The following is a 19427-nucleotide window of genomic DNA, read 5'->3' as shown; positions in this document are numbered from 1 at the left end:
TCTCTCAAATCTTTAAAAAAAGAGAGAGGGCTTTTCACTGAAGCTTTAATAGCAAAAGGAATGACATCAAAGTAGTTTAGCCATGAACAGCAACAGTCTTTTAAAAATCATATTTGTAAAACAGCATGAAATTTTTTTGATTTTTATGCTATAAAAAAAATTTGACCTAGGTCTTTAAGTTAATTGTAGTAACTAGAGATGAATTAAATAACATTTTAAAGTATTTATAATTTTTCACACAGCAAATTTTTACAAGGAATGCAAGATAGATTTATGAATTGTTTTGTCCAGATTTTGTCAGCAGGGTATCAAGTTTATTTCAGTGGGGGATCAAGCCCTTAGATTCATATTGATTACCCGGTAAGAAACATATTTCAGTTAATTGTTATAGCAATGTTTCAGCTGATTTGGAAATTGATCACTTTTCTTGGAAAGAAAAAAGTATAAAATTGTATGTAAAATTACTTTAAATAGTTAATCAATAATAATTTATCCTTGATTGTATTATTTTATAATTCTATAATACTTTAAAAACTGAAAAAAACCCAAAGCATTATTATATAGGTACCATTTTTGAAAAGCATCTCATTTTCTGCACTTTTGACATTACCAACTTTAGCTTTAGGCATTTTGATGTATCAAGGCCAAACCTTGCAAAACATACTTTCATTTGATGTCATTTAAAAAGTAAAAGCTATGTGGAATTTTAAATTTTTAAATATTTCTCTCAGTGTTAACATTACACATATATGGAATTCATTTGCTCATTTATTCAATATTTATTCCAATAAATAGCTACTGAAAGCTTATTCAATATAAACCACTGAGCTAAATCATGATGAGGTTACAAAGAAAAATAAAATATAATCGGGGCGCCTGGGTGGCTCAGTCGGTTAAGCGGCTGCCTTCAGCTCAGGTCATGATCCCAGGGTCCTGGGATCGAGCCCCACGTCCGGCTCCCTGCTCAGCAGAGAGCCTGCTTCTCACTCTCCCTCTGCCTACTTGTGCTCTCTCTCTATCTCTCTGTCAAATAAATAAATAAAATCTTAAAAAATATATATATATATAACCTCTGCTTCATGGGGAACACATTTGTTAGGCTAATTACTTGGCTGCTGTAACTAAGAGATCCAAAATACAGTGGCTTACATAAGCCAGAAATTTATTTATTTCCCCTGTAGCAGTCCATAGGTGAGTGAGTCAGGGCGATAGGGGTGTTCCACCGCCCTGACCACATGGCTTCCAAGGTTGCTCTGGTTATCAAATTTTCCAGCTTGCAGGAAAGAGAAATTCAGGATGAACAACTTGCCATTAGGGAGCAACTTGCCTGGAAACTGCATATACTATTCCTGTCCACCTCTCATTGGAGTGAATTTAGTTTTGCAGCCATACCTAAGGAATGTAGTCTCTAAATGGGCTGTGGGTACCCAACTAGAACTTAGAGCACTCCATTACTGACAAGAAGAAGGGGTAACTCAGCAATTAAAGGGGTCAAAATATTAATATATGCAACAACAAGGTTGAATTTCAGAAACATTAGGTCAAGTGGAAGTCAATCACAGGGTTTCCTGGGTGGCTCAATCGGTTAAGCATCTGCCTTTGGCTCAGGTCATGATCCCAGGGTCCTGGGATCAAGCCCTGGGCACCTCCCCCCACCTTGGGCTGCTCAGCATGTAGTTTGCTTCTTCTCTTCCTCTGCCCCCTCCCCCTGCTCATAGTCTCTCTCTCTCAAATAAATAAAATCTTTTAAAAAGTCAATCACAAAAAGTTAGATACTATGTGATTTCATCTGTGTGAAACTCTAGGAAAGCAAAATATAGTGTCGTAGGTCTGTGGTTGCCTAGGGGCAGGATCCTGGGGAGGTGATCATCACAAGGGAGCTTTTTGGAGTGATTGAAACCTTCCAGATCTTGATTGTGGTTACATGACTATATACAATTACCAAAATTTGTGAAGCTTTACACCTAAAGTGAGTTAATTATTATTGCTGTTGCTAGTGCTGCTATCATTATTACTGCCTTGAATGGGGTTCTTAGAATTTTAAGGGAATTAAGAAAAAAAATCACTGGCTAAATTTGGAATTCTTGAGGCAAAAAAAAACTACCATTGCTATATTTTGTTTGAATTACTTTCTTTTTTTTATTATGTTAATCACCATACATTACATCATTAGTTTTTGATGTAGTGTTCCATGATTCATTGTTTGCATATAACACCTAGTGCTCCATGCAGAACGTGCCCTCTTTAATACCCATCACCAGGCTAACCCATCCCCCCACCCCCCTCCCCTCTAGAACCCTCAGTTTGTTTCTCAGAGTCCATAGTCTATCATGGTTCATCTCCCCACTTCCCCGATTTCTCCCCCTTCATTTTTCCCTTCCTGCTATCTTCTTCAATTTTTAAAAAATGGCAAGTATGTATATTTATGAAGATAATTAAAATGATTGTTCCACAGAGGCACCTGGGTGGCTCACTCAGTTAAGCCTCCAACTCTTGATTTGGGCTCAGGTCATGATCTCAGGGTTGTGCAATTAAGCCCCACTTGGGCTCCATGCTGAGTGTGGAGCCCGCTTAAGAGCCTCTCTCTCCCTTTCCCTCTGCTGCTACCCCCCCCCCCCCAAATAAGGAATATAATGACTCTTAACAGATAATCCTGAACCTTAGTAGCCTCACTGAGAAATAAACACAATAGAAGATTTATTTCTCCTTCATTTCACAGTCCTGCTGGTTGGGTTGCTCTTCTAGCAGCAACTAGAGATCTAGCCTCTTTCCTCTAGTGGCTCCACTGCCTTCTAGGGCCCTGGAGTCCTTTGGATCTTGGAACCATGAGCCTGAGTCTCTGCAGCCTGTCAGGGCCAGGCCTGGCAGTAGCTCACACTAATGTCCATATCCCATCGGCCAGAACAGGTCACATGACCATACCTGGCAGGACCCTGGGAAATGTAGTCCTCCTGTGTGCCCAGAGCAAGAGTGAAACACTTCCTCTCTACCATGTCTTTGTGTCTATCACAGTATAAACAGTTATAAAGAAACAGAAAAAACTTGTCCTTAATCCCAATCTGGAAACAAAGAAAACGGAATTCATATTGCTTTTCTTCTAAGCTTTTTAATCTATGCATTTTAACATTTTATCATCTATGGATTATATATATAATTGTATATATTTATTTTTCACTAAATATTACTATGTATTTTTCTATTATAAAGGAGTTCAAATCCTATCTCTGCAATATACTGGTTGAGTGAGTGTGGGACAGTTCCTAGTCCTTGAGTTTCTTTTAATTTAGAAGTGATGACTAATGATACCTACTACACAGGACCCTGGTGAGGATTAAGTAAGATCATTCATTTAGAGTGCATGGTATAAGGCCAGACACACAGTAGGCATCTGATTCTGAGTTACTCCACCTAACTGAGTTTTCTGCCTAGCTCTCCTTACATGAAGAGCATACTGATTTAATCATTGCAGATTTATCATATGTATTAATATTTGATTGAGCTAGTCCTTTATCATGTTTATATTTAATAAAGCAATTGAACACTGTTTGTGATGGCTTTTTCTTCCAAATGAATTGCACAGTAGTATTTTCCCTGGAAAAGCGTGTCTTAGCCTGGCTTCTCCAGAAAGTAGAAGCCAAGACAAAGGACTTAAGCATATTAGGGTGCGCAACCTCAAGGGACACTCTGAGGAACATGGGAGTGATGCAAGGAAGAAGAGGGAGCCCAAGCAAGGTGTCGGTCACCTAGTTCACTGTTGCTCTGGGCAACTCACTGTTTAACCTCACAGTACTGCTTTCTGGGAAGTTGTATCTCAAGGCAGTCAATCCAGGCGGAGGAAAGGAGAAGATTTTTTCTGCCAGCCCTCATATCTCATTGGTTTAAATATCACCACACTGGGAACCTATTCCACACACTTCAGGCTTGAACATGACCCAATGGATCCTATGGTGTGTCATGCCCACATATCAGAGAGAAGTCCCAGAGAGAGCCCAGGCAAAGCCAACATAGGATGGTCAGTGAAGCAAAACCAGGTAGGTAAAGCTGAGAGCATTTGAGGAGATCCTGAGAGAAAGAAAATTTGGGATAATTTAACATCTTTATATTAACCAGGTTTCCTATTCTGGAACATAGAAATAACATTTGCAAAAGAGAGTTACCCCTCTTATTCCTAAAGGCATATTCTTACATTCTCTTCAGTTTGTCTCTGTTAGGATCAAATTAACAAATTTATTAATTTTTGTATATTAATGATGTAACTACAAGTCCTTGTAGCCTTCTTTAGTTACAGAGAAAATTCATACAGTTTGGTACTATTTTTAAAGTCATTTAAAAAAAAAATAAAGGATTTGCTACTGCCTATGGGGATGAGACCTCACTTATTCCATGGCCAATGAGCCTAGGATCGGAGGGAGGGTCAGTGAACATCCTGTGCCGTCACTCCAAGTCTCTTATGATCTGCCTCTAGGCAACTTTTCTTCCACCCGGATGCCTTTTAAGGTCCCTTTGAGCTCCGTCCTTAGCAGTAAATTATTCTTGTTTAAAAAATGATTTGTGAATGGGCATGTGATGAATGTCCTCCAAAATACTTTCTTCCATTCAAACTTAAACTCTTGTACCAGAAATAACATCCTGGGTACTGTAAGAATCTCTATAGATATATAAAGGGAATTTGCCGCATATTTTGACATGGTATGAATCTGAGAGTCAATTAAAGGTGATCATTTTGCATTCAAGAGAATAAACTGTGTGGGCCTGGTTTTTCCCTGTTGTTCAAAGGCCTTTTAATGAGAGCCGGGTGGTTAAGTTTCTGGCCTGCGATGCTGAGCTGTACACGGGCGTTCTAATATGTGCAACCCATGCCAGTTCTTTGTCAGGAGGATTATTCTGGGATGCTCTGAGCTTTGGGTTGTTCCTTGCCTAACCACAGAATTGCTGCATGCCCTTTGGAGGTATTTCACTCTGCTCCTCCATGTCTAGATGTAGTAGTGATATTATATGATATCAGATTTCTCCACAAAATGCCATCGCCAGTGGCTATTCATTTGTGTGCACCAACGTTATTATTTACTGTACTTAGTCCATTTTGTCGTATTCAGTAACCTTCACCAGAAGTTCAGCATCCTGGCAGGCATCTTCCCTTGGCCACAGAGAAACCTTATATTTCTCTGAATCTTTCCAAGAGATGGGAATGCAACAGAAGCAGCTGGAGATATGAAAATAACTAGGAGCAAAATAGACATCAAGTTCAGGAAAATCCTGAAAAAGAATTTTAACAGAAGCAGTTCTCTTCTGACACTGCACATTCTGTAGGATTCTGTGCTGGGTTGGCTGCCACATGGCAGTTTTGAACGGGGAAAAAGAATGAGATGTATATTGACACGTGAGTTCATATCTTAAATGCAGATGATAAGATTTTACTCTTAGACCCGTGTGGGTGATTAATATTATGTGCTAAATACATGGATATAATGGGGAAAAGACAGAGAATTCTAAGATAGCTCCATTTCCAGCCAGACGCAAAGAAAACTTCAGTACTTAACCGAAAAAATGAATCTAGTAGGTGGATGATGTCAGCGCTGAAATTTCTGTTAATACTTTCAAAGTGTGCTTTTTTAATGTGAAAAAAATATGTTTCATGGATTGGAAAGCCAAAGCTTGTTGAGATACACAATGTCTTTGAGCATTCCAAAAAAGTGAATATGTCATTCTGGCATGGATTTTTCTTTCTTCGTATTCCTCGTTGACACAGCCACGTTTCTCCAGTTACGTGTTCTATTACCCCCGAGACTCCTGGGCTGTCCCACCCAACAGCATTAAGGTTGCTATATTACCATAAAAGTCTACCCTGTGAGTAAAACAAATGGGCTGCATCAGCACAGAAAGCAACCTCCCCTCCTGGATTGAAGAAAACATACACCCAACACTGTGGCTGCTGGAGTTTCGGTCTCTTCCTGAGAAGATGATAACTTCCAAAGTGCAGAAAGCTTGACCCCAGTACAACAGAGACTTCCCTAATCTTTGTGCTTTCCCCCATTCAGGAATTTCAAGACATAAAATCTTAAATCTAAAGCTGTCTTTGAGATCAGGGAGAAATACTTAAACATTTATGCATTCAGTTCATGATTCAGAGATTTATTTATAAGACTGTTGATTTTGGGACACCCAACTCTTGCATTTAAACTGCCGAAGTGAGTCATGTTGTGGGAGGTAATTACTACCAGAAAGTACAACTAACTTGTAAGCTTCTCTTTAAAATGTCCACTCACAATCTACAATTACTGTAAATAACAGGCTACCAGGACTCTTGGTCTGTTTTATGGCTGTATATATTTATTATGAGTGCATTAGGCTATACCCAAACATACTTTCGTCACAGAGGAGTTCTTGGAGGAGAAACGAGTCCCTTCATTAAAGTATCAGTATAGATTTCTGAGGATGTAGGTTTGAAAAGACATAATATCTCAAGGTTTCCTTCCATTATAGGGAACAAAGCCCAGAGAACAGCTGGCTCAAGAGAAATGATAGATTCCAGTTGGTCGAAAATGTATACATACGATTTGTTCATCATTAAGGATCAGATCCAACCCGCTGAAATCAGAGCAGGCACTTCGCCTTTAACACCTCAGGGCCTCTCTCAGGCTGATTTCTTGTCCTCCTAGGAGGTTCTCTGATCCTCCATGTAGTGAGTGCTGAGGCCCACGCCCATCTGACTAGCAGCAGAGTGGGTAGCTGCTTGTGTTTCTGAGAACATCCCGCAGTTAACATACTCATGACCGCTTCTTCACCAGTCAGTGCCTGAGATTTCACAGATAAGATGTCTAGAGAGCTGGTAGTGCAGAAAGGAGAAAGAGTAGGAGGGAATTTGCTGTCTGGAGTCAGCTTAAATAAGGAACTGCTACAGCAGGAATTGGCGAAAGCATCAGAAAGGAAAGGCTGGGATCTCCATAGACCAACTCTGGCTACTTGATGGTTTTACCTTGCCTTTGACCTCACCTTGCTTAATACAACTCAGCTGTGATAGCAGGGCCTCCTGGTCTCCTCCAAAGTTCCTTGACTCCAGAGACAAACACATACTCTTCTTTGGTGGGTTTGAGACTTAACCAGCTATATAACCATGCCTGCTTAGGCTGTCTATGACTCAGTGCCTTCTTGGACCTGTTCGCATTCATCCATTCTGCAGCCATTTACTCATCATGCACTCAGGAACCATTTACAGACTCCCTCTATGTGCCAGTTGTCGTGCTAGGTGCAGGGATACATCTGTGAATGTTACCCAGTCCCTGTCTTTGAAGATCATACTGCCTTGTTGGGGGAGATAACCATGAACAGTGACAGTTTCAAAAGTGTATGATAGATGCTACCTGGGGGTAAGCAGGTGCTATGTGGACACATCAGAAAGGTGCTATACCTGATCTTGGGGAGCAGAAAACACTTCCCCTTAGTTCCTCTGTTTAAGCAAAGACCTAAAGGAAAAAGCAGGAGATAGGCAGGAGACGTAAGAGGGAGAGAGAGAAAATATTTTATGCAGAAGAGGAGCAGGCCAGAGCCTGTAAGAAACAGGAAGATCCAAGTCAAAGAGCGGTGTGATTAGTTCTCAGTGGTGGGAGTAAGGAGTAGAACAACAGTGGAGTGATGACTGTGAAGGCCTTTTTCTGCCAGGTTAGGGCCTTCGAATGTAGTTGGGATCTGCTGAAGGATGCATGCTCTGTACGGTGTTTCCATTGGAACGGCCATTTACTGATTCTGACATGCTGGTATTGAAGCATCCATCTGAGCGAGTTAACAAGCTCTCAGCCATTTGGTAGCTTTCTTACTCTCCTGACTTTCCACAATTAACCTCCCCTGTTACCAGAACAAGTGCACTGTTTGCATCCTCTGACTGGTGGCCTTGCCCGAGTTCCACCTTCCTTACCACACACACTGCTCCTTCATCTCTGTGACCCACCTGGGCCCACAACATATCTACAGTGCTCTGTTTTATGTATTTTAATCAAAAATGTCTCTCTTGTGGGGCGCCTAGGTGGCTCAGTCATTAAGCGTCTGCCTTCGGCTTGGGTCATTGTCCCAGGGCCCTGGGATCGAGCCCCGTGTCAGGCTCCCTGCTCAGCGGGGAGTCTGCTTGTCCTTCTCCCACTCCCTCTGCTTGTGTTCCTTCTCTAACTGTGTCTCTCTCTGTCAAATAAATAAATAAAATCTTTTATTTATTTATTTATTTATTAAATATTTTATTTAAAATATTTTTATTTATTTATTTGAGAGAGAGAATGAGATAGAGCATGAGAGGGAGGAGGGTCAGAGGGAGAAGCAGACTCCCCGCTGAGCAGGGAGCCCAATGCGGGACTCGATCTCGGGACTCCAGGATCATGACCTGAGCCGAAGGCAGTCGCTTAACCAACTGAGCCACCCAGGCGCCCCAATAAAATCTTTTTTAAAAAAGTCTCTCATTTAATTTTAACTTGAACCAAATCTGGAACATATAAAAATATATGAGCTTACTATTCATTTAACAAATATTAAGGAACTCCTATGTGCAGGGCAATATGTGTTCCAGGTAATACAGTAACGAGCAGAAGAAACTAAGCCTTCACTTTCATGGAGTTGATATTTTAGAGTAAGACAGACAAATGAGCACTATATCAGATAAGTGATAATTGTGTCAAAAAATGATTATGAGATAGTGATTATTATGTAGAAAACTTCAGCTGCTGGAAGGTGTTAATTGTTATAGGATTGTAATATACATGCATCCAGGAAAATAGATACATGCTACTATCCTGTAAGCATGGATCAACAAGTTTTTTAATGACTTCAGGATTCAAAAATTAGAGAATTCACAAAACTAGTTTGAAATCCTAGACTTTGACAGTAATGTCGTTGTCACTTGTAAATTTCAGATTTTTCATGAATCTCTCTGTTTTTAGCTTATTAAATTCAATGTGTGATTTTAATTTTAGTTTTATAGTATAACAAACAGGATTTTACAATAATCCTATAGTCTAAATGCCCCTGTGTTAACTGATGTGTTTCAGTGCATTTCTGAATGAGAATTTTGCTTTACAAAAATAAGAGTTAAGCACTTCACTATTTATATTTTATCTTAATTTTCCATTTGTAAGGATGGACAAGCATTATTGTTACAACCTTGTGAATAATAGTAGGGATTTTAGTAAGGAGTGACACAAGTTCTTCACTATATGCTTAATAGGAGTGAAGAAAAGGGGACTGGAGAAACAATATTTGAAGAAAGAGGAGCTGAGATTTTCTAGGATTAGAAGCACGAATGCTCAGATTAAAAGTACACTAGTAGTTGGGGCACCTGGGTGGCTCAGTCTGTTAAGTGTTGTTAAGTAAATCTCAGGATTGTGGGATTGAATCTGGCTTTGGGCTCCATGCTCAGCAGGGAGTCTGCTTGAGATTCTCTCTCTCTTCCTCTCCCCCCCCCCATGTTCTCTCTCTCTTTCTCTCTAAAATAAATAATTTTCTTAAAAAAAGTACACTAGTAGCAAATGAGATGAACGAAAATAAGTATAAAACATAGTGAAATTGAAGAACATCAAGACTAAAGAGAAAAACCTTAAAAGTTATCAGGGATAAAAGATTCCATGAAGAGGAGCACTCAATGGACTGATGGAAGACTGTCATTACTACAATAGATGTGAGAAGACAGTAAAGTCTTCATGACCCTGAGAAATTAACTGTCAATCTAGCATTTAATCTTCAGCAAAACTATTAAAAATGGTTAGACATTTTTATAACTACAAAGATTTAGATAATTAACCAATCATAGACTCTCACTGTAGGATACACTTAAAAAGAAAAAATGAACCCAGAGGGAAGGTATGGATACAAGATAATGGTGAAGACAGATGTCAATAGATATAAAAGATAGTATATTAACTACTGACTACTAGAAAAGTTTTTAGGGTTATAAAAGATTAAACTAAAGCTTTATTTATTTATTTATTTTGAGAGAGTGAGGGAGTGCATGAGCAGGGAGGGGCAGAGGGAGAGAGAGTACTGATCAGGGAGCCTGATGTGGGGCTCGATCTCACAACCCTGAGATCGTGACCTGAGCCCAAATCAAGAGTCTAACGCTTAACTGTCTGAGCCACCCATGTGCCCCAAAATTGAAACTTTAAATGACAACATGAAGTATTCAGTGGGAGAATGTTAAAATGCTGAACAACTTTAGATGTGGCTTTAAAAAGAAATTATAGGTAGGAATATATTTTTAAATTTTAATGGTGATCACCGAAAGAACAGAATCGATAGCTTCTGAACAAGTAGAAGGGAGAAATAGGAAGATCAAAAACTTTATCAATCCAACAGAAGACAGAAAAAAGGAAAACTACAAAGGGAATGAGAGTAAAATAAAATTACAAGTGTTGGAAATACATGCAATATACCAACAATCACAATAAATATGAGTGGATTAAGCCAGGAATTGGCAAACTTTTTCTGTAAAGGACCAAATAAGAAATGTTTTAGGTGTTGTGGGTCACATACAGGCTCTTCAATCCTTTCAAGACCTAAAAAAAAAAAAAGTCTTAGCTTGCAAACCATACAAAAACAGATTACAGACCAGATTTAGCCTATGGGAGGAGTTGGTCAACATCTGGATCAAAATTTTAACAGACAAAAATTTCCAGATTGAGCTTTATTTTTTTTTTCAAGTCAGCTATATGCTTCTCATAAGAATCTTAAAACACATAAAGGATTTATAATAAAGATTGGGAAAATGTATACTTACAAGCATATTAACCCAAAGGAAGCTAATTGGCAGACCTGGAGACAAGGATTCAAGTGCAGGTAGTACCTTGAGAGGGAATCTCAGGAAACATCTGCAGGGAAGTGGAGACATGAGAAAGGGAAGAGAAGAAGCTGATTGATCAAAGATGTGTTGTCATCCACTTACCCTTTAGGCAACTGGAGAACAGTCCCCTGAGGAACTCGGGGCACAGAGAGAATGTGCCTCAGAGCCACTCACCTGAGGAACAAGAAAGCTTGATTGTTTATTGACCACCTCTCTAACCATCATTGCTGAGCGGTGGCTCTGGGGACATTAACTCTTTGGCTCTCTTGGCTCTCTTTATGGGTAAGTAGAGTGTTCAACCATGGCCAGGGAAAAAAGCCCTCGAGCAGAAAGTCACAGATTCTTGCAGCAAGCAGTTTTTACTTATAGAGATGAACGCTGAGGGAATATGTGTTGGGCAAAGAGTGAATTTTGCTATATTAGTACAATATTAGTAGAAGTCAAATTGAATTTAGGGAAGAAGGCACTGGAAGGGATAAAATGAGAAATTATGTAATAATAGAGGAATAATCCACCAAAAAAACCAAACCAATCATGAATTAGCTCAAGACACAGCATCAAAATATGTGAAGCCAAAATTGATGTAATCACATGGATAAATTGACAATTTTACAATCCTTGTTGAAGATTTTAATGAACCTTTAGAAGAAATGAATAGATCAAGCAGACAAAAATTAGTAAGGAAAACAAAAGATATGGTGGAAAATATTAAGTTGAGGTAACCTATAATAAGAATGAAAATGTGAAACAAACATTTCTGATCAAAATGGTCCCCACTGGGCTAAAATCAAGGTGTCCACAGGGCCATGGGTTCTAGGAGAAAATCCATTTCTTTGCGTTTTTCCACTTCTAGAGGCCACGTGCATTCCTTGATTCATGGCACCTTCCTCCATCTTCGAAACCAGTTGCCTACATCTATAAAACTCTCTCTGACTTTCTTGCCTTTCCTTTTCACTTCTAATAACTCTTGTGATTACATTGGGTTTGCTCAGATAATCAGAATAATCTCCCCATCTCAAAATCCTTAACTTAATCATGTCTGTCAAGTCCCTTTTGCTATGTAAGATAACATATTCACAGCTTCCAGGACTAGCATGCAGACATCTCCAAGGGGGTCATCATTCTGCCCACCACACAAGCTATATAAAGTTTTTCACTGTGTATACTAGAGGCAAAGAGACACATATCCAGGGCTAATTTAGATTCAGAAACTTCAAACCACGTTCTTTCTTCAGATGGTTTTTGGAATTCTGTTTTAGTGCTATAGTATAAGTTCAAGATAAGGTTTAGATAAATTGTTAAGTGTAACCAACCATAGTACAAAATAATAAAACCTATAAATTGCCTATGAGTTGCTCTGTCACCTCATTTCATAACTTACTCCATATTCACTACATGATTTGCTCTCACCTACAATACTATAGAATGTACCTTTGCTTACAAATTGTGTGGACCAGTCATTTTTCTATCATAAAACACAAAATTAATATGCTTGATCTAATAGTTTTATATAGAGGGCTACATACCCCCTCCCATAGGAAATACATTTTTTTTCAAAAACTCTGGAATATTTCCAAATACTAAGTATTTATTATAAGTATTATGTACTAAATAACAAAGGAAACAATAAATTTTAAAGAATTGTTAACATATAGAGAAATTCTCTAACCTGAATGAAATTAAGTTAGAAATCAATAATATAAAGATAGGGAAAATATGCTTGAAAACTTAAATAACGTAAGTTGAAGAGGAAATCACACTAGAAATTACAGTTAGCACTGAGCAGCAAAGAATGTACTACATGATAAACAGCTAAAGTTATGGCACTTAGAGGTGAATGTATAGTGCCAAAATACCTTTATATATATATATACTTAAACTAGTGATTGGATTAAGAAGCTAGAAGAGAGCTGTAAAATGAAGCCAAGAGATAGAAAAATAATTTTATAAAAATTAAGTAAAAAATAAAGGAACAGTAGAGAAGATGAACAATTAAAAAACTGATGTTTTGAAAAAACTAATGACAGATCAAAATTTTTTTGAAAACATAAACATTTACTATGAACAAGTTTATGCTCCAAATTTAAATATTTAGATTAAAATTTTCTTTAAAAAGAATCACAAAAATTAACAGAACGAAAAATTGGACAACATGAATATTCTGATAGCCATTAAAAAGACTAAATCAGTAAGCAAAACTCTCTTCCCCACCAAAAAATATCAGGTACTTATGATTTTATGGGTGAGTTATATCTTCAAGGTACAGATAATCTCCAACTTATACACATTATTTCAAGGAATTAGAAAAAAAAAAGAAAAGCTGCTTAGCTCATTTTCAAACGTAGTGTGATGTTGAGATCAGGGAAAATGTAAGAAAAGAAAACTATAGATACATTTCATTTATGAGCACAGCAGCAAAACATTCTAAATAAAATAGTAGCAAATCAAATTCAGCAGTATTTATGTTTAAGTTGGGTTCATCTCAGAAGTGGAAAGATGATTTCAGAAGGAATTCTAAAATCTTTTGATACAGAGATTAAGACAATCTTTATGATTATCTCCATAATTCCAGAAAAAGCATATGTTAAAAAAATCAGTCCATAATTATTTTTAACTAGGAACAGAAGGGAACATTACTCAATATTCAAAACCTACAATAATCATGCAAATTGATGAGACTTTAAAAACACTTGCATTAAAGTCAGGGACCAAATAAAAATATTTCATGTCACCACTTCTATTCAACAGTGTGCTAGACATTCTAGACAATCTAGTAGATGAACAAAAACATAAGAGGTACAAGAATTTGAAAGAAAGCCATGAGGCATATTTATGTACATCTAAAACCTAAATGTAATATTATTTCTAGTAATAAACCAATATAAAATTCTAAAACTAAATTGAAAGTTGGTCCAAATTTTTGCATACAAGTTCAACATAATAACATTCCAAATCCATTACAAAAGCAACACATAAAGCATACTTTTTGCAATGACAAAACAAACAAACAAACAAACATAATTTACCTAAGGATAAACCCAACAAAGTGGTACCAGACAATTGTAAATAAAATAATTCATGATCAAAGTAATGGGAGTCTCAAATAAATGGAGGAGTGTTGAATAAAAGTCATGTTTTTGGATAACTCCTTTATAAAAAAGATACTATAAATTTACAATAAAGCACAAACCAAAAAAAGATATTGACAATGCATATAGTTGATTAGTTACCAGAGTATATAATGGTTGCCTACAAATTAGAGAAAGAGAAAGGAGAGAAGAAAGAAAGAAAGAAAGAAAGAAAGAAAGAAAGAAAGAAAGAAAGAAAGAAAGAAAGAAAGAAAGAAAGAAAGAAAGAAAGAAAGAAAAAGAAAGAAAGAAAGAAAGAAAGAAAGAAAGAAAGAAAAAGAAAGGAAAGAGAAAAAAGAAAAAAAAGGAAGGAAGGAAAAGAGGAAGAAAGGAAAAGAAAAAGGAAGAAAGAGAAAGGAAAGAAAGAAAAAGAAAGAAAAAAAGGGAACTCAATAAAAAATAGGCAAAGTATTGTGGGAGTTGAGGAATGAATAAGCAAAGCATAGAGGATTTTTAGGGCAGTGAAAATTCTGTATGGCACCATAATGATAGGTACATGTCATTATACATTTGTCCAAACCCATGGAATATACAACACCAAGAGAGAACCATAATGTGAACTGTGGACCTTGGGTGATGATGTAGGTTATCAGTGTAGGTTCCTTAGTTGTAACAAATGTACCACTTTTGAGGCAAGGTTAATAATTAATGTGTGGGTACAGGGGTATGTGGGAAGTCTCTGTACCTTCCCCTCAATTTTGTTGTGAACATTAAACTGCTCTAAAAGAATAAAGTCTTAATTTTTAAAAATAGTCAAAGTTATATGAGATGGCAATTTATGGAAGAAGATTGCCTAATGACCAGTAAACCTGAAAAAGTGTTCAATTTTTACCAGTAATCAGAGAAATGCAAAATAAGAAGTTGCCATTTCACATTATGAGATTGGAAAAAATATTTAAAGTCTGACAATACCAAATGGTGACTTGGATGTGGAGCAGGAGAACTTTCAAATCTTTCTGTTGGAAATATTAATTTGTACAAAATATTTGGAGAATAATTGGACAATATTTAGTAGAGATGAACAAAAGAAAGATAAATACCAGATTATCAACAGCAACTCTCATTGGGGATGGAGAGAGGTGAATAGGATCCAAGAAGGGTACATAGGAGGCTTCCACTTTACCTGCCATACTTAATTTCTTTTAAAAATGTGGAGCGAATATGGTAATACATCAAATCTGATAAAACAGGGGGTACAGTGCATTCTCTATTTTAATTTGTATACTTATCTGGGTTTTTTATTCAAAATGGATACCTACCATGTGCCAAACCCTCTTTTAAGAACTGGGGTTAGAGCATTGAACAACAACAACAACAACAAAATCCCCAGCTTCATAGAACTTATGTTCTAGAGGGTGTTTAAAATATTTCATATTTTTTTTTATTTTATTTTTATTTATTTGAGAGAGAGAATGAGATAGAACATGAGAGGGGGGAGGGTCAGAGGGAGAAGCAGACCCCCCGCTGAGCAGGGAGCCCAATGCGGGACTCGATCCTGGGACTCCAGGATCATGACCTGAGCCGAAGGCAGTCGCTTAACCAACTGAACCACCCAGGCGCCCAAAATATTCCATATTTTTAAAAGGAAAAAAGGACTAAGAGAAAGATGAAGAAGTGGATACAACCTTTTTGAGAAAGGTTTGTTGGCATTGTGTAGATTCCAGTTGTGTTTGGTGATCATCAATTTATGGTGGTTAGAAATCTATCCAGGAAAATTATTTTCTCTGGTGGGATTCAACTGCTTGATTGCAAACAAGAAGGAGAAGCAACCGGGTTGGTCCAAAGTTGCAGTTTTTGCCAGGTGGGGAAGTGTCGTTAAAAACCAACGTACAGCAAGGATTCTGAGAAGAGGGCAGAACAGAGAGCACAGGAATCTGTGTTCCCACTTAGATAACAATTGCACTGGCAGAATCTCTCCTGTGTAACTATTTTGGAACTCTGGAGTCAAACAACTTCCAAGGGAAAACTTGGACAGTAAATTGTGGTTAAGTTCAATCAGTTTCAGTTCATAGCATGGTAGCAGCTGTGCATTTTCCACCTCCACATCCTTTCAACATCCCCAAACTGCCCCTTTCCTCTGGCAAGCAGCCATGTATGTGTTCCTAAAACAGCTTGCACAACTTTGGGGAGCCAGGATGGGCAATAAAAATCCTGTCCTTCAAATACTGGGGATCTGTGCACTGATCGCTGATTGCTGCCCTGACCACAATGTGCAGACAGAGAGGAGGACTGCAGCCATTGTTGCAAGCCCCCCCATCCCCCACCCCCATCCCCAGCTGAAGTGACTTTCAGGGCATTTACGAGTCTAGTGACTCCCCTCTTGAATTTTTCTTTCTGTTCCCTATTGGGAGCCAGACATTAAAGACTAGAATATTCAAAAGGAACTGCATATACGGAGACCATTAGAAAGTTACCACACATACCCAGGGAAAGGTGCAGGCTCAGAAAAGACCTGAGAAGACCTTAAGTTTATACCTCAGGCTGATCCTCAGCAAAGAGACAGCCTACAAAAATCAAAGGAAAAAAGAAAAGAAAAGAAAAACAAAAGATAAAAAAAAAATCAGTGAACCCTGGGGCAGGGGAAGAATATGATTTCCAGAGTTACCACATCATTAGAAGCAAATTTTCAGTTTTAAACAATAATACCAACAACAAAACAACCACAAAAAAAATACAAAGAAATAGGAAAGTATGATCCAGTCGAAGGGTCAAAGGGTGAAAAAAGCTGTCCCAGAGGAAAACCAGATGATAGACCTACTAAACAAAGATTAAAAAACAACGGTCTTAAAGATGTTCAAAAAACTAAAAAAAGATGAGAAAGCCAAGTAAACAATGTGTGAACAAAATGGAAATATCTATAAAGAGATGTAAAATGTAAAAACTAAAATTCTAGCTAGTATGTGGAAGCAACACAAAGTGTCCAGATAAGCAAAGTGTGGTATGCATGTACCATGGAATATTACTCAGCCTGGAAAAGGATGGACGTTCTGCCACATGCTAAGGAAGGGATGAGCCTTGTTAGATGACATTATGTCAGTATGGAAGTCTGATGTTGCTTTTCTTGCTCAGTGATTTTAAAGACATTGAGTAGTTCCGGCGTGACCTAAACTGCACTCTTATTCCCACCAAAGGCACGTCTCTTATGTATTGGCTCCTACAGTATTTCAAAGTATTTGAGACATTTCTTTAAATTTTGTACAACCCAAAATGTTGGTGTTTTGTATGGATCACAAATGCAGCATTCCTTAATTATTTCTGCTATTTGTCACAAGTGTCATTTAAAGAACGAAGTATATATTGCATGAAAACATTACGATATTTTCCTCTTGGTTTAAATCAACTCCAAGGTAACTGAAAAAAAATTTGCTAAGAGTTTCAGTTTTGCGAGATGAAGAGAGTTCTGTGTGTTGATGGTGGTGATGGTTGCACAACAGTGTGAATGTACGTGATGCTATTGAACTGTACATTTAAAAATTGGTAATATGGTGAGTTTTATGTTTTGTGTATTTTACCACAATAAAAAAATGGTGGAGGGAAGCAAAGGTACAAGGGCCAAGGGAGTTTAGAGTATTTGCAAGAGAATAGTTGAAATAATGGGTCTTGGAATCCAAACTGGATAGGAAGGAAGTGGAAAAAGGGAGAAAGGGAGAGTTTGCGGGGAATAGACCTTTCATGGAGGTTACAGAAGAGTGAGTGGTAGTAGGGATACCTGAGCAGGCAAGCTGGAAGGCCAAGGTGCTGCTTAGAGAGCTTTGAACTGATTTTGGAGTGAAGCATTTTTTTTTCCCCACTAAATGATACACCTTGGATATTTTTCCATTTCAAAAGTCAAAGTTCTATCTGACCCATTTTAACATACAATTCCATTTTTCAGATGCATCATAATTTAATTAACCAGTCTCTTACTGTAATCTGTTTTGAATTATAGTAAAAAGTTTATTATTTAAACTAATAAATTATGATCCTTACAGAAATCCTCATCAAGAAGCCTCTGACATCTTGAGACATTGGAAGAAGCCCTGTGGTTCCAGAGAAACTCAAGACCAAAGCTACTGACTGGTGCCCCACCACCTCCCCCAACCAAGGAGGAGGCGCAGACTTGAGGTCGACAGCCTCGAATATTCCACTGCACACTCATGTTGGGAGAGAGATCAGGTCATTCTAACTTGCCCATTAATGTATATGAATTACTTAGTTAATTCCACTGAGTTGCTTCTATTTGAAAAGAATTGTATCAGGAACTGGAATAAAAGTGCTGTTCAATAAAGAAGGCATAATTAAATGAGGACATAAGTTATTACAATGTAAAGTTAAATCGGAGGCAGATTTAACATGAAGTGAAAGAAGTGCCAGTGTCAGTGCCCCTCACTTACATGGGCCCCTTCCGATGCTCGGGGAGAGACCCTATAAACATACTTATATGGTCGTACAATCTGGTAAACTTTGCAAAAGTGAGAAGTTTTGTTTTTTTTTTTTTTAAAGATTTTATTTATTTGACAGAGAGAAACACAGCGAAAGAGGGAACACAAGCAGGGGCAGTGGGAGAGGGAGGAGCAGGCTTCCTGCGGAGCAGAGAGCCCGATGCGGGCTCGATCCCAGGACGCTGGGATCATGACCTGAGCTGAAGGCAGACACTTAACGACTGAGCCACCCAGGCGCCCCTGAGAAGTTTTTTTAAAACTACAGTTAAACTGTCTCTTTCCCGTCTTACTTTCCCTACCATTGAAATGGCCAATGACATTTTTGAGACCCAACAAAAAAGTTGTATTGAGGACACATGTAGTTGAGTTTATTGAAATATATGTAGGGGGCTGTGGTCACAAATACTTCCTTTTAGAATGAACTGATTACCAGTTGCACTGGTGTAGGAGTGATTTCTAGAAACATCTTACTACCCCTGTGCTGATTCATTGAGTCCATGGCTTGAGGGTATAGAACAGAGGCTTTACCATGACAAGAACCTGCCCTGTGGCACTCAGCCTAGGAAGTAAGTGGGTCCTGGAGGAGATGCAAGGGTCTGACGTCTGTGCAGCCAGAAAGGAGTCTGGAGAATTCCTCCATTCAGATGTGTAGAACTGTAAACAGTGATTTGGTTCTCAACAGAGCCTGGTCAGAACAGAACTTTCCAAAGTCAAGAATACTCTTAATAACACAGCATAAGTGGTTATACACTTGTTATACACATGCACCATCCATTCTTTTTGTTGGTAATTGTACAAAATGATAGAATATACAGGTCTTGAGGCACAACCCAGAGGCAGTACTACAAAGAGGGAGTCCATCTATATGTGAAATTCTATATTCTAGTCATTCCAGTTATCAACAATAAAAACATGTGACCAGCCAATACAGAAGAAAGACCAGTAGCTACTGAATGAAAATGTTATTTTTCTGGATTTTGAAATATTCGTTGTATTCATTAACTCGTTAAGACTTGATTTTGTTGTGATTTCTTTTTCTAAATAAATATGCATTTTCATATCTGA

General features: G+C 38.0%; 1 long non-coding RNA gene across 1 annotated transcript in view; it reads left to right on the top strand.

The window, feature by feature from the left end:
- Nucleotides 1-19427, top strand: part of LOC135364480 (uncharacterized) — a 74996-nt gene extending 55569 nt beyond the window's left edge. Inside the window, exon 2 of the long non-coding RNA XR_010411667.1 lies at nt 17913-19427. This is a non-coding gene — a long non-coding RNA (uncharacterized LOC135364480). The remainder of the gene's footprint in view (nt 1-17912) is intronic.

The sequence above is a fragment of the Mirounga angustirostris genome, unplaced genomic scaffold, assembly GCF_029215605.1.
Source record: "Mirounga angustirostris isolate CCGP_5_RB_7025 unplaced genomic scaffold, mMirAng1.0.hap1 SCAF_5, whole genome shotgun sequence".
Lineage (NCBI taxonomy): Eukaryota > Metazoa > Chordata > Mammalia > Carnivora > Phocidae > Mirounga > Mirounga angustirostris.
This window is presented reverse-complemented; position numbering and strand designations above follow the sequence as displayed.